This window comes from Oreochromis niloticus, linkage group LG12, assembly GCF_001858045.2.
Source record: "Oreochromis niloticus isolate F11D_XX linkage group LG12, O_niloticus_UMD_NMBU, whole genome shotgun sequence".
In the NCBI taxonomy this organism is placed as follows: domain Eukaryota; kingdom Metazoa; phylum Chordata; class Actinopteri; order Cichliformes; family Cichlidae; genus Oreochromis; species Oreochromis niloticus.
The window spans coordinates 13,503,706-13,511,826 of record NC_031977.2 but is presented as its reverse complement, the minus strand read 5'-3'; the positions used below and the strand labels follow the sequence as shown (position 1 = coordinate 13,511,826).

Sequence of the window (8,121 nt, the reverse complement as noted above, 5' to 3'; positions counted from 1 at the left end):
AACCCAGACTATGGGGTTAATTGTAACATTTCACTCTTTGTGTTTGAGACCATACCATGCAATGGGTAATTGTGCTGCAGAGAAAATAGCTGCACTATTTAATAGCCGAGACATGTAAATACTTTGCATTACATTTTGAATCCACTACCTTAAAAGAGCTCCAATTTACAGACAGAAATGTCAAAAAATGTTACAACTATCCCTGGTCTCCCCTACATGTTTTTTGGTTTTTAGTGATTTTTTTTCTGTAGTTTCAAATGTCCTTTTGTGTAAACTTTCTTGCTTCTTGTAAAGAGTGGACACAACCATTTGCAAAAGTAATGAAAAAACAATCAAATGGAAATGAATAACCCACAGGAGCAAGACTAGCATAAAAACAAAATGCGTCATCTCCAGGACTGAAACTGCTGTGAGGTCAGGAGGAACTGGCAAGTCTGTTGTTGTTTGTTGGTTTTGAGCTAAGAGGCAGAAATAGCCCGCTTTCTTCTGACCAACTGACATGGACTTGCTATAATTACTTTGTATTAATATTTATATGCATCAATTATAACTAATGTGTACTACTCTATAAGCAATTATCACACTTCATTGCAAAACAAATAAATGTCTGATGGTGCCTATTTTTAATTTTTCCTTTAACATTTGTTCATAAACCACCCGCACTAATGCAAAGCAATAATTATACCATCCAATTAGCAACCCGCTGCAATATCAGAGGAGTTTATCATTCAATTAAGTAAAGCACTGAAACCCATCAGAGAGCAGTATTTAACTGAATTGAGTTTTATTCAGAGAAAATGTAAATCACTTCTACATAACATTAAAGTTTCTCAAGCTGCCTGCTGATTTATTCACTAACCATCATTAGAGAGATAAACGCTATCATGAGGTAATCCAGGAGTTCACGCAGTAAATCTTTAAACAGCAAAGCCACAAGAACACAATGTACAGATATGCTCATTTTACTTTGAGTCAGATTTCTTGTCTTCTGTTAAATGCTAGTAACTTCTCCAAAATCAAGTCATTTATTTGTGCTGACTTGTACCTTCAGTCACAAGACCAACAAAATCCTGGTAAGACAGCACACAGACTACTGTAACCTCAAACTAATGACATAATAAATAAACAAATAAAGCATGATTGGGATTAATAAGTGCTTGCATAGCTTGTTAATGTTAAAAACTATATTAATGAAAGCCATCTGGTCCAACCATTCAATCCCATTAGTTGCAAAGACATTTTCCCCATTCAGTCTGTATTTGTTTAAGTGATCAAAATACACATGTGAAAGTTTCTCATCTTTGACAGAGCGCTAAGAGTCATGAACCGGGTTCAAGTCATCTCTCCCACCGGACACTCTTAGCGTATGTGCAGATCATAGTTCTCTCAAAAGGAGGCTCAGTCAAAGCCCACTTCATGCCTGGATGAAGGAAAAGGTTGACAAACATAAGACAAATGACCAGTCACTGTAAAATGAGATGGATGGTGTGAAATGAAGCAGGTATTGAGCGGGTTGTCATACGCATCAGCAATGTTTCCCGAGCCTGCCATCTCATCTCTGGCCTCCAAAATAACACACAGCTTTCTGGCAGGCGAAGCCCTCCAGACTGAAATAACAACTGAGAGTGAGTAGGAGGATAATGCTTTCTCCTGCTTAAAGTCTAGTTTGTTTTATCTGCGCTCCTGCACATTTTTCAAGGGAACCCAGAAGTTGTAGATTAAAAAAAAAAGAAAAGATATATGATATATTTTTAGATTTTCCAAATTCAATAAAACTATACCACTACCACCATTAAGGTGAATACATTTATAATCAGACTTTTACTCACCGATGTCTTTGTGGCAGGTTTAGAAATGCTCCTGTTGCTTACCCAGCTGGACTCCGTTCTACCTCTGCAATTCCAGACATCAAAAAATTAGTCAAAGTTGGAAGGTAAAGTATTTTCATAACCAACACGAGTGTTGGGCTTTAACTATTAAAACAGAACCAAGAGTTCTGCTGAATAAATTAATTATTACAGCTGTTACTTTGGGAAAACTGACAAAATAATATGAAAAAAACTGCTGCAATGATATATTACCTCATATGCCAATGAGATGATGATGATGTATAATGTTATTCAACACTGGCACTGTCAGTGCTGTTTAGATTACAGCATTAAGTCCTGAGTTTAGCCTGACGTTTCAGAGTTGCCTTGTTTTCTTATATTGTAGAAAGAAAATGAGAGCAGGAGAGCAATGCAAGGTTTCCTTTTGATTAGCCACTTCAGTAGTTCTGGGTCTTTAGAATTCACAGCAAAAGTTTTGAACCACTTCTTGTTTCTTTATATTTTGTTAGGAAAATGATAGTAGGTGTGCAAATATATACAAACTTACATTCAAATGCAGTATATAAGGCAAAAATGAGCTTAACAATCAGTATTTTGTATGGCCACCTTTCCATTTCAGCACAGCCTGCACTCTCATAGACAGCAGTAGTCTTCAGGAACAGTTCTCCAGGCTTCTTAAGGACATTTAAAGCTCTTCTTCTATGGATGTTGGCTGCCTTTTGTTTCGTTCTCTATAAAGTTGATCTTGCACTGCTTCAGTAATGTTGAGGTCTGGGGAGGTCAGTTCATGACTGATAGTTCATTGTGTGTTTTTCTCTTTCTATTGTATATTTTTACTGTACTTTCAGTGTGTCTTAGATAAATGAGATGCTTTCCATATGGTATGTAGGGTGGATTAAAATCGTTCAGTACTTTGCTGTATTCGTTAAATTAATTCATTTTGACAAGATCTCCAAAACAACTGAATGAGTAGCAGCTTCAGATAGCTGCTGAAGCTTGCTGTTGTACCTCTCTCTTGACCTCCTCTGTACAAACTGATGCCAATGTGAACCAAAAATTTAAAATTCGTCACCCCATAAAACCTAATTAAACTGATTTTCAGTTCAGTTCGGTAATTTGGAGTACTTTAATCCACCATCCAATCTCTGTTTAAGTCCTTTAGCCCTGCAAACATACACTTAGGACTTTGAAAGGATCGATGCACACATAGCACGAGCACTCTTCAAAAGGAGATGACCTTAATGTGGAGATCTGTTAAATTTAAATAAGGCAGGTATTCACTTTTTGTGGGTGGAATCAAGCAACTTTCTTACTGCACCTCATAGATTTTATTTGGACATCTTTTAGTAAGATTGGTGACATTACTCTTAAACTGAACACATTAATAAAAAGAGGTCAGACAGAGCAGTCATAGGGTCACAGTAATACCATAAAACAACTTTAAGTGCGTGTCTACTGTCACTGGCATGGTAGTGCCAGCAAATGGTGGAAGTCCTAGGCAAGGAAGGATTATTTATAAACAATTTTTCCCCCCGAATTGGTGACATTATGAGATCACTGAGGAGTACGATCATATCTGTCAGGTCACAAATCAAGCATATGTGCCTATAATACCGTCTGAACTATAATATCGTTATATGACATCATATTTTTGCCAAGCAATAGGGATGATGAGTGAGCAGGGAGTAAGGCCCCCAAAAGGGACCAACTCTCATCCAAAGAACCTTAAACTCAGTACTGCACTCAGTTTCCCATGAGTACAAGTGCCAAGTTTGACGTGAACAAGATTAACAGTTCCCAAGATAAGGGCGGAGGACAGACAGACAGAAAGACAGACAGAGATTCCCTGATTCAATAGTGAAATAAACATCCATCCAGCTTGGACCTTCATTACTCAGCATAGCGATTGCAGCAATTTTAGAGTCATTTTTGTGCCTTTAGACTAAGTGGTTTAGATTATCTACCGAAGCTGTCTAACAAACTGACAATGTTTTTTTCTCCAATTAAACCCCATTCTCAGATCTCCACAACTGCTTTGCTGACACGACCGATAGAAATGTTGGCCAACACAACCAAACGGGGCTAAAGTTTTAATAAACTGCTATTATACTTTGAGTCTCATCCACCAGGAACAAGTGCCCATTAGTAAAGTTGTCATAATGTCTTGCAAGTGTCAAAGTTGATTAAATGCTGCCTTGTTCACTAAAGGCAGCACAGGGAGGTGGTGACCTGTGGTATTTACTGAAGTTGCATATCCAGTATAATCGCTTACTAAACAGAGGTAATTGACTGTGTTCAAATAACAATAACTTGGCGTATGTTATTGTGGGTATTGTGGGAACCCGATTACCTCAACCCTTGGCACTGCTGTGTGAACCTGAGTCTCTGGAAGCCAGTGTTTGTCTCCATGTTTTAAAACCATTTTCATCAAGAGGACAGATAAGATTGATCCAGAGGAAATATGGAGGAATACTCTCTGGCTTTAAATAAAAGGATTCTGGAAACTTAAAGGATTTTGTTTCTCTCAGCTGACCCAGTTCAATAAATCATTGACTCCAGCTATTAACTACTGTATGAAAGAGGGATGTGTTTGTCTCCTTTAGAAGTCAACAGACGTTGTCAAAGTAAACCACATAGAAGCAATTTTCTCCTGTTTTTCCTGGGCTGTGGTGGATTATAAATCATGGTGCCAGAAGGCCGGGTAAAGTGGTGACAATTTGAAATAACCTCTGTTCCAATAGATCGCTGGTAGTAGCCAGCATCGGGCTGGGAAAGGATTAATGAAGTATGAGATTGGGCTCAGTGCCCTGCACGAAGTAGAGTCACCGCAAAAGTGGAAGCAAAAGAAAGTTCACTTCACCTCAAAGACATAATTTAGCCCACTGTATGTGCTGGCCTCTGACCTGAGGGAGAAAAGAACACCATCACATCATTAATGTTATTTGCCAGCATAAAACCAAAAATGGTCAGCCTTCGGTTGCTGACAGCATTAAGTACACAGTCAGCATTACTTCTTCCAAAGCTTCTCTGCTCTGACAATAGCTCCTATAAAGGTCAATTAAATATTCTCAAAACACCATTTACAAATCTAATCAGGAACATCTAATGTGTCCTGTAATCATTCCAATTATCATGACGGAGGAGACTCGGAGTGAGCTGCACTGTGGCTGTGTGCCACTATGTCACTGTCAATGTCATCACAGCCATTAGCGTGATGTAATCCCGAGGAGCTATCAGCTTCTCTCCAGAGATGTGATCATACTTAAATAACTAACCATAACAGACCCAAAGGTGCAAGGCAACACTGTCTAAGGTATAATTTATTACTTTCGCACGTTATACACACCTAGATAGACAGATAGATAGACAGATAGACAGATAGATAGATAGATAGATAGATAGATAGATAGATAGATAGATAGATAGATAGATAGATAGATAGATAGATAGATAGATAGATAGATAGATGAGACCCAGTAAACTGTCAGATGGAAGCATCTGACTTAGCTGTAGTTTTAATCGCAAACACAGCAGTGTTCAAATGTGTGTTATGGTTTGAGAGTCATAACCGATCCCGGGAAAGTGAAACGCTGATTATCTGTGACAACACAGCTGCTTTCAGAGCTACACTTGTGCAAGAATGTCATTAGTTCTCATAATATGACTCAGGCTGAAAGTACTTTTTTTAATGTTTGCTTTTCTTGAGCAAATTCTTTCAAATTAGGTAAGGGTATCATGATGTAAATGCATTCCTACTAGGAATAGTAATATTTCTACATATTTACAAAACAAAATATGAGTATATACATTTGTTTTCAGTTGCAGTTTAAACATGCAGAAACCATACTACAATTACAGTCAGCTGAATGCATCAACTGACTGTAAAAGGTGAAACTGGCAGAATAATTCCCTTATTTAAAAAAGTTGTCTGTTCAGTTCTTTGAAAGTTTGAGCTAAAATGTCAGCTGCAGATGGATCATTTGGCTTAAAGTCACTTCTGCTCAGTGCTGTCGTCCAATTCGTTTTGTGTGTAGACTCCTCTTTTGGGAGTCTACACACAAAACGTGCATCTGATTAACTGTAATATTCTTTTTGCCTCATATGCAATTCAGGCAAGGTCACTGTCAGAGGTGGCAAAAGTTCAGACATTCTGTAATTAAGTAGAGGTAAAGATACTAGTGTTAAAAAATACTCCAGTCAAAGCTTAAGTACTGATTAAACTTCTTTACTCAAGTAAAAGTGAAAAAGTACAGGCTCTGAAATGTACTCAAAGTAAGAAAGTCGCTCTTTGGAGGTATACGAAGCTTGGGAAGAAAAGCGCCTGGACTTCTTTAAGTTCCTCTTTGGATGTCGTTTCTACCAGCTGTTTTTATGCAAAGCTAACTGAACCTTGCTATGTAATGTAATCATAAAATAATATTAGTTGATGGAAATAAAAACTTTATTTAACTCTAACTTTTAATTCTATTTTTTTTCCTTTTTCCCGACTATCCTGTCCGGCAGTGTAGCAATCAAATTGTTGTCTGAAGGCCAAAAAACGCTAAACAAAATTGCTTTCAAAAGTGCAGCATTAGGATTTTTTTAAATTTTGAGAATCACAACAGACAAGACCGGGGAACGGAAAAGAAAGTGAAGAAAGTGAAGCTGGGGAGAAAGTTAACAGAAGGAGAGAAAAATAGAAGAAAAGAAGAGAGAGAGAGAGAGAGAGAGCGAGAGAGAGAAAGGGAGAGAGAGTAAAAATACTGTGAATCTGCTTCAACACCTGCTGAGAGGAAAAACAGCAGCAGAGACACCACAGCAATAACTATCATATACATAAATAACAATGACAATATTACTGAACAGTGCACAGCACTAATACAAGATATTTTTAGAGGCAGCAGCTGCCCAAGATAGTGTGTGTCTGTGAGTACCTGTGTGCACACCTGTGTGTGCGTGAGCACGCTTGTGTAGGTTTCTCCATGCAAGCGTCTAATAGTGGGTGTGGGGGGCTACAGCCCCACAGGACCTGAAGCAGGCATGGAGGAGACCCGGGCCCCAGATATCCGTAGGCCCCCAGAGCATGAGAGCCCCAGGATTATCACTACAGGGACAACTGCGGCCTCCACCTAGAGAGGGGCCCGACAGAGGGTGGGGCATCAGTCCCTGGCAGGGAGTGTGGCAGGGGAAAATAAGCCCCCACACCTGGGGGAGCCTGAGATGTTCTAAGAGAGAGGTGGAGTCTAAGACCTGACCTAACACACTTACACATACAAACACTCACACACATACCCAAAAAGGAGACACACAGAAATGAATGTCGTCTAATAAATATTCTCAGCTTGAATCAGATAACAGAACATGAGCAGAGAAAAAGAAGGAGAGTAAACAAAAAAGAGCTTTGTTTCCAGTTGCCTGGAATAGGTTAAAGTGGGATTCAGCATGTGGGGGATGCCTAAATGAAACGGCTCAGCATGGGAATCATAATGCACAATAATTTCTATAGAGAGCTTCAGTAGATCTTCTTAATGTAGAGGCTGTGATCAACTGATGTAAATCCATCATGGTACAGCATACTAACCCATTTATTCTGCACTAACCTGTGGAGTATTTCCATGCAACCATGTTTTGCAGCAGGTTTTACAATATGAAAAAAACATCTTGTTGGTCTGGTGAACAACTTGTAACCTGACTCAACCAGGCTGTCTTCCACACTGTTCTTATTTAGTGCTTTACAAACCTGAACATTACGACTAACTGGTGATTTTCCCGTTTGAGTGCAACTAGTGAAACAGTGAACAGCCAATTACTGCTAAAGAGACAGAGAAAGTGGACAATATATCTTTGGTTTCTTAACATCAAACCCATTGTTGCAGCCGGGGACAGCCAAAAGTGATCCCCTTAAACGTATTTTTTGTTTTAGTGTCCTTATTTTCCTTTGAGTTCTCAATTCTGTCGCTAGTTAGCTAACATCAACTAATGTAAGTCCATTAGCCGCAACTCACCAATCAAGCAAATGATGTCATGTTCTGTATTGACAGAAGATGGCTCTTAACATGTGTTTAAAACTTTAAGTATTTCTCAAATCCACCTTCACAGACAGAGTTACATCTATGTCAGTTTTTGAAAGCAGGGCTTCATGATTTAAATTAGCCTTTATATATGTAGCGTTTCATGTTCCCTTTAAAGGCTCGCAGTGATGTGAAATAATACCTCCCCTCAAAACCGTTAAGCCTAAAGTAGCGAGCCTGTTTTGAAAATGTAAGGAGTAGAAGGTATAGATATTTGTTTAAAAATCTAAAGAGTAAAATTA

General features: G+C 38.6%; 1 long non-coding RNA gene across 1 annotated transcript; it reads right to left on the bottom strand.

Moving 5' to 3' along the window:
• Nucleotides 1-844: 844 nt before the first annotated feature.
• On the bottom strand, nucleotides 845-1,891 carry LOC112841784 (uncharacterized). The gene is made up of 3 exons (XR_003213146.1): nucleotides 1,830-1,891; nucleotides 1,523-1,607; nucleotides 845-1,420 (listed from the first exon to the last, which is right to left on the bottom strand). It is a non-coding gene; the product is annotated as an uncharacterized LOC112841784 (long non-coding RNA).
• Between the last annotated feature and the right edge of the window lie 6,230 nt (nucleotides 1,892-8,121).